General features: G+C 31.2%; 1 pseudogene; it reads left to right on the top strand.

Moving 5' to 3' along the window:
* The first annotated feature begins 2,090 nt into the window (after nucleotides 1-2,090).
* LOC138909888 (uncharacterized) lies at nucleotides 2,091-4,615 on the top strand (annotated as a pseudogene).
* Nucleotides 4,616-8,237: the final 3,622 nt, after the last annotated feature.

Genomic DNA, 8,237 nt, shown 5'->3' with positions numbered 1-8,237 from the left:
GAAGAAGTAATACTCACACGCACGCGATCGCGGACAAAACCATGTGAACGCGAAGAAGGAAAAATAACCAGTCACCAAACAGCCTTCGCGATCCCGGTTGTACCTTCGCAATCACAGAGAAGAACATCAGACCCAGCAATCAGCATTCCAAAATAAGAGGAAATGGCCCGTAGCCCATCCGGAACACACCCGAGGCCCCCCAGGACTCCGTCAAAACATACCAAAAAGTTTCATAACATAACGCGGATCTGCTCGAGGTCTCAAATCATATCAAACAATATCAAAACTATGAATCCCACCTCAAATCGAACTCAATAAACTTATGAACTTTCAACTTCTACAACTCGCACCAGATCATATCAAATCAGCACGGAATGACGTAAAAATTTACATGCAAGTTCCAAATGACACAACGAAGCTATACCAACTCCCAAAATCAAAATCCGAACCCAATATCAACAAAGTCAACTCCTGGTCAAACCTCTCAAACTTTCCAAACCTTCAACTTTTCAATTTTTGCCAAAATGTGCCCGAACCTTCTAGAAATATCCGAATGCGAATCCGGGCATACATCCAAGTCCAAAATCACCATCCAGACCTAACAAAATCATAAAAACTCTGATCCGGGGTCAAACACACAAAAGTCAAACTTGGTCAACTCTTCTAACTTAAGGCTTCAACAATCAAATTCATTCTTCCAAACTAATTCCGAATCATCCGAAAACTAAAATCGACGATACACACAAGTCGTAATACATCATACGGAGCTACTCATGCCATCAAACCGCCAAGCAAAGTGTAAATGCTCAAAATGACCGGTCGAATCATTGCAATATTAATCTTAATTTGTTCATTGATAATATAACAAATACTCCTAGGTTCTTTACTCTAAGGACAACTTTGAAAAAATAAAACTAATTTCTTTTTGATATCTAAAAAAATTAAATATTATGAACCACAAACAAAATTCTAAATAATTAATTAAAGTGGATATGAGAGAGTAAATGTATATTTGAAGTGTCTATTGAGCCATTCAGTGCTAACCCATACAAAATCAGAGTGCATGCACGTTAATTGATAACAATTATTTACCTCGTTTTTATCAATTTAAATCACATACTTTTATACTTTACCTACCACCGAGGAGTGTGGTAAAATAGACAAGATTTCTCAATTTTTAATAGATGTCTCATATTTGAACTACGTAACAAAGAAAATCATGGTAAGCAATACTTCCTCCTTTAACAAGTCTTATGCATCACGAATCTGATTAGTCGAATCAATAAATATTAATGCACAGGCAGTGGCGGCCCATCCATAAAGCGGGTAAAGCAATTACTTTTGACCCCACATTTATGGGGGCCCCATTTTTTAGTTATATCTATATTATATATATAAATTAAAAAATATATAAAATGAAACGGAAAGTTTAAACACAAATTTAAAATAGTGGACCACGAGTCCACAACTTTCTCAAAGTTTGCAAAGTGAACACAAGCAGAACGTGTGCACTGTGCATTGTGCAATTGTGCACTGTGCACTAATACTCTAATAGCTATGCCATTATATTATATATTATACTTTGTTCTTACTCACAAAACTTTGTTGAGCAAAGTGAAGACAAGTAGACAACTTGTGCAATGTGCACTAATAACTATGATACTATATTATATTTTATACTTTGTTTTTACTTCATTTTTCAACGGTTCAACTTATACCTAACGTGAGTAACACTATTGACTATACCACTATATTATATTTTTATACTTTATTCTTCATTCTTCAATTAATCACACTCCATTCTTCATTCTTCAATAGCTAAAGATCAAAGCTTTATTTTGGATCTTCAGACTTCAGAGTTCAGTGTATTGATTCAAGAAATAGTGGAGTGTTTTTGTTTGTTCTATTTTCATGATTCAAGTCTTACAAGTTACAACAAGCATACTCGAACAGAAAATTTAATTTCATATCAAGCTATCCGTTTTTTAACCAGGTTCTATTATTCTATCTTTTATTATTTTCTCATCTAAAATTTAATATTTTGTTATTTAGTGCATTTTTAGATTATTTATTATTATTAGAAGATAAGTATGTCAAATAGAAAGTGTGAATCTGGTTATGAAAAACTCAAGAAAAAAAGAAGAATTCAAAATCTAATACAATCTCAAAAAGGTGCTCTTGACAAATTTTTATTGAATAATAAAAATCTTGAATCAGAAAAGTTGGGAGAGTGTTCTCTAGATGACCAAGTTAGTAATTCAGTTGAGTTAGATAATTCGAAAATTAATAATATTCAAGTAGAAAAAGAACAAGTAACTGACAAGCCAGAAATAGATCCTCAAAATAATACATTGATGCTTATGAATGAAATAAATAATTCAACTCCTATAAATATATATGATCCTAGTCAATGGACTAATATAGATACAAAGTTGAGAGATCTATTGGTAGAAAATGGGCCAATTAGAATAATTGACACAAATTTTTCGAATGATACATTTTCAAGACATTTTTCTACTACACATTATATTCAAAAATTGGTGAATGGTGAAAGACATGATAGAAGATGGTTAGTTTATTCTAAAGACTTAGATAAAGTATTTTGTTTTTGTTGTAAGTTGTTTAGTTTGAGTTCCGAAACTTGTAGTAGTAAACTAGCTAGTGAAGGTAGTAATGATTGGAGAAATATTAGTACTAAGCTCAAAACTCATGAAACAACAAATGAACATATTATTAACATGGCTGCATAGATTGATTTAGAAATAAGACTGCAAAAAGATAAAACAATCGATAAAGATGTTCAAGAACAAATCAATAGAGATAGAGAGCATTGGAAAAATATATTGTCAAGAATTATTGCCGTGATCAAAACTCTTGGAAAAAATAATTTAGCATTAGAGGAAAAAATGAAAAGATATATCAAGAGAATAATGGAAATTTTTTAAGTTTAATTGAAATAATTTCAGAATTTGACCCTGTCATGCAAGAAAATATTCGACGAATTAAGCATGATGAAATTCATAGTCATTACCTTGGGCATAGAATACAAAATGAATTGATAAACTTATTGACAAGTGAAATTAAGAATAAAATTATTAAAAAAATTATAGAAGCAAAATATTTCTCTATCATACTTGATTGCACTCCAGATACAAGTCATCAAGAACAAATGTCTTTTATACTGCGGAGTGTGGATATTTCGGCAACTCCAATAAAAATTAATGAATATTTTTTAGAATTTTTAAAAGTAGATGATACAAGCGGAAAAGGTCTTTTTAAAGTTATTATAGATGAAATAAAAAATATTGGACTTGATATTGATAATTTAAGAGGGCAAGGATATGATAATGGGTCAAATATGAAGGAAAAATATCAAGGAGTGCAAAAAAGACTTCTTGATGTAAATCCTAGATTATTTTATACACCATGTGGTTGTCATAATCTAAATTTGTTACTTTGTGATATGGCTAATTCTTGTACAAAAGCTATATCATTTTTTGGAGTGGTACAACGTATATATTCACTATTTTCATCTTCTACTAAGCGATGGAAAGTATTAAAGGATAGTGTACCTAGTCTAACTCTTAAATCATTGTCACAAACTCGTTGGAAAAGTCGTATTGAAAGTATTAAAGCAATAAGATTTCAAACTCCAAAAATAAGAGATGCTTTATTGAAATTAGTAGAAATTACTGATGATCCAAAAACTAAAAGTGAAGTTAATTCCTCAGTAACATATGAACTCGAAAATTTTGAATTTTTATTGGGTATGACTATTTGGTATGATATATTATTTGTTGTTAATTCAGTTAGCAAAAGTATGCAGTCAAAAGACATGCATATTGATGTTGCCATAGATCAATTAAAAGGTTTGATTTCTTTTTTTAACAAATATAGAGAAGAAGGATTTGTAACTGCTATGATTTCTGCCAAAGAAATTGCATTTGAAATGAATATTGAATCCGAATTTCGTAAGAAACGTGTGATATCTAGGAAGAAATTTTTTGATGAGAATGTTGCTAATGAAATCTCAAAGTCTCTTGAAGAGTCCTTTAGAGTTGATTACTTTTTATACATTGTAGACAAGGCTATTGTTTCACTTCAAAATAGATTTGAACAATTTGAAGCATATGAAAATATTTTTGGTTTTCTATTTAGTGGTAAAAAACTAAGATCACTAAATGATAAAAATTTAAAAACACACTGCCTTAATCTTGAATTTTTCTTAAAGCATAATAATCAATCCGATATTGATGGTTTAGATTTATTTTCTGAGTTGAAAGTATTAAGGGAAATAGTACAAGTAGAAGATAATAGTTTAATCGATATACTCAATCAAATAAAGAGACTTGATTCTTTTCCAAATGCCTATATTGCTTATAGAATAATGTTAACAATTTCAGTTACCGTTGCTTCAGCGGAAAGAAGTTTTTCAAAATTAAAATTGATAAAATCTTACCTAAGATCAACAATGTCTCAAGAGAGATTAAATGGGTTAGCTATATTGTCAATTGAGAAAGACTTATTAGGAGAAATTGATTATAAGAAAATTATTAGTAACTTTGCATCTAAAAAAGCTAGAAAAATTGACTTCAAATAATAATAAAAAAAATTAAAACATTAAGGCCCCTCATTAAAATTTAACTTTAGGCCCCAAAATACGTCGGGCCGCCCCGTGCACAGGTATACAAAAAAAACATTTTACCTTACCTTCTAATCGTAAAAGTACATAGTGATTGATATTATCCTAGGTTCTAAAAAAAGTAAAAGAGGGTAATGAGTAACCACTTTGTATTCCCATTAGTCAAAGGGATGACTGATATCCCAACAAGAGTTCACTTCTCTATTCTGAATGGAAGAAGCAAAGCAGTGATTGACGTTTGTTCTCACGATTAAATCATCCTAGCCTTTTCTCAACCAAAAAAAAAAAAAAACACTTTTTGAACGTTTCATTTAATTATCGCATATCTAATAGAAACTGCAGAAGTGAAATTTAAAGAAAATTAATATTTCTTATTCTTTAAAATTATAAATATTTTAATAAAATATTAAAGCAAGTAATATTTGAAAGCGAATGAAATACTTCAGTTCAAGTTAGATCTTGTCCAATTTTATGATAATTCTGAGTTCTAAAAACTGGAAAATTATCCTTCTTTTTTCGTTCCCTATTTCTCAAACCGAAAAATGTTCCTCTTTTTCTTTTCCAACCTCATTCCCCTAAACTGGTAAATGATCTTCTATTTTATTTTATCTTTGGTTTTCCTCATCCCAACCCCTCAAACTGGTGAATTATCCTTATTTTTTTTCTCTTCCTATTTCAACTCCCCAAACTGGTAAATCATTTTCTTTTTCTCTTTTAGTTACCTCATTTTCCCAAACTGATAAATTATCCTCTCTTTTTTTCTCTTACCTTACTAAAAACCTTCTCCTCCAATGGTGTATTCGAAACTTAAATTTGATAAATTTAATCTTTAAAGTTATTAATACCGAACTCATACTTTTAAAAACTTAAAATCAAAATTTAATATTTATTAATATTTTAATAAATTTTAATTATTGGATCATGTCATTCGCAGAGTGTTAACCAGTCAAGAATTCTCATATCCAGAAGATGAAAGTAGCAGAAATAAGGATGTTGAGATGATGTGCTGGCACACTAGGTTGGATAAGATTAGGAATGAAGATATTCAAGCGAAGGTGGACATAGCTCTCCTAGAAGACCCAATGCTTAGATGGTTCGGGCACATGTAACGGAGAAGCCTAGATGCCCCCGGTTAAGAGGTGCAAGCGGTTGGCCTTGACGGGTATGAGAAGAGGTAGAGGGCGACCTAAGAAATATTGGAGAGAGGTGATCAGGCAGGACATGACGCGACTCCAGCTTACTGAGGATATGAACCTTGATAGGAAGGTATAGAGGTCGAGCATTAGGGTCGTAGACTCGTAGGTTAGTAGGTAGTTGAGCGTTTCATACTACGCACTGAGTGTAAGGCTAGTCTGTTAGTATCTTGTTTTCGTATGCTAGTGGTATGTGTTGTGTTCATACTATTTTTTCGCTCTGGTGTCCTAGTACCTTGCTATTGTTACTGATTACTGATATTGCTTTCTCCATTTATTTATTTTTTACCATTTATTTTTCTGATTCTTAGGTTGCTGGTACTATCTTTTTGGCATTTGTTGTTGTCATTATTCTTTTGTCTCTTTTTATCTTCTTGTGCTGAGGGTCTATCGGAAACAGCCTCTCTATCCCACAGGGCAGGGGTAAGGTCTGTGTATACACTACCCTCTCCATACCCCACGTGTGAGATTGTACTGACTTGTTGTTGTTGTTGTTGTTGTTGATCATGTCATTATGAAAAATCATAGCTGGAAGACTTCTTTAGATTTCATTTAATATTAAGCTCCCATTTGGCTATAAAATTTGAGAGTTTTTTTTCAAATTTTATTTTCAAATATCTGTTTGTTTATAGATTTTAACCATTTTTGGCAGATTTTGAAAATAAAATCCTTAAATCCCGAAAAAGCTCTAGAGTAGTTTTTGAAGTTTTCTGCTCATAAAATTTTAAATTATTTTCAAGTAAATGCATCTCCAAACACAATTTCAACTTTCAAAAATTATTTTTTATCTCATCTTCAAAAACTTATTTTTTCAAGTTTCAACCAAATCTTTGTCCAAACACTAGCTAAGTCTTTGATTAAATGTAGTTCAACCCAAGAGCCTTTTTATGTCAAACTTGGCATGGCACATGAATTCCTAGCAATTTGTTTTTGGTCAAGAAGATACTAATAGGAGAAATTTTACTATGTGAGTTATATAACCAACATTACTTATGTGAGTGTAATTTATTTCTTGACAAGTGGACTCATGTTCCTAATTATTTATTTTAAAGCATAAGCTAAAAAAGCCAATATTTAAATCTATTATTTTTCCTAATTAGAGGCTTAACTGGTGGACGATCAAAGAAAAAAAAAGAAAGAAAAAATCTCCAAGATCAGCGATTACTAGGTCTGCTCTTTGATAAAAAAAAATTGCATGTCTAGATTGTCTTTACTTCATATTATTGAACTAGTTTACGACTACTCTAATTTGCAAAACAATTGACACTGCAAGCTTAGAGGATAAACTAGAAGTTGGTGAAATGACTCGTTAAGACTTTTAAGATATAACTTTGACTAAGTTTCTTGGTGAAATTACAAATTTTATTATTTAAACTGTGATCAACTAATGAGTACTTTTTAATTGAAAATTACCAGTTTACATTTCTAATTTCTACTTTCTCCCACCTATCATATAAACTATTTATCAATATTCTCTTTGGTTAATAGCTCAAGATATTGTGCGTTAAATTTTGCAAATATAGAGATTGCTTGTGCCTTTAATTTTTACTTGGATCCTAAAATGTAAGATATTCAATAAAAAAGTTTTTTTTATCTAATAATATAATAATATAATAAAAGAGATATTTCCCTATTTTATTTTTCTTTTATTGTCCACCAGTTAAGTCTCTAATTTGGAAAAAAAGTAGACTTAAACATTACATTTTTTAGCTTATGTCTTAAAATAAGTAGTAGGAAAATGAGAACTCTTGTTAAGAAATAAACTAGAATCACATAGTAATGTTGGTTATGTGACCCACATAGTAGTATAATAGACTAATAGTATGTTGTTTTATACTTCAATACCACACAAGAAGGAAGGGGTAATTTGTGTGGTATCCAATTTTCGCGTGCACTGGATTATAGAAGGATCTGGTTCTTCTATGTGTTCCTTATACTACTGTTGCGAAATAATAAATGCAGAAAGTAAAGAACATAAGTATTTTTATGTGGAAAACATCTGGCTCAAAAGGTGAAAACAATACGAACTACTACCCAGTAGGATTTTTTCCTGCACTTCACTAAATCACTGAGCCAAAAACAACGTTTACAAAACTCTTGTAAACCTAAGGATTACCTCTAACCCTTTGTGGCAACAAGCCTCAGACTGTTGCGACAATTTCAAGTTAACTCTAACTTGAACAATACACTTAGAGTACCTAGTGCAATTGCTTCTAAAGAAAGCTGAAAGGTACAACTCAAAAGCCCTACTGTAATTGAGCTAGAATAAAAGACAGACACTTGGAACTGGTTTTTCTATCTGGTTCATGTAGCTTCAGGTTCGCACACTTGAATCATACAGGAACTGCTAGCAAAATGCCTTGCTATTTTGCTCTCAACTCTCGTTTAACTTCAGCGTTTGT

This window comes from Nicotiana tomentosiformis, chromosome 4, assembly GCF_000390325.3.
Source record: "Nicotiana tomentosiformis chromosome 4, ASM39032v3, whole genome shotgun sequence".
Classification (NCBI taxonomy): domain Eukaryota; kingdom Viridiplantae; phylum Streptophyta; class Magnoliopsida; order Solanales; family Solanaceae; genus Nicotiana; species Nicotiana tomentosiformis.
The sequence above is the reverse complement of the archived record's forward strand: the minus strand, read 5'-3'. Positions and strand labels throughout refer to the sequence as shown.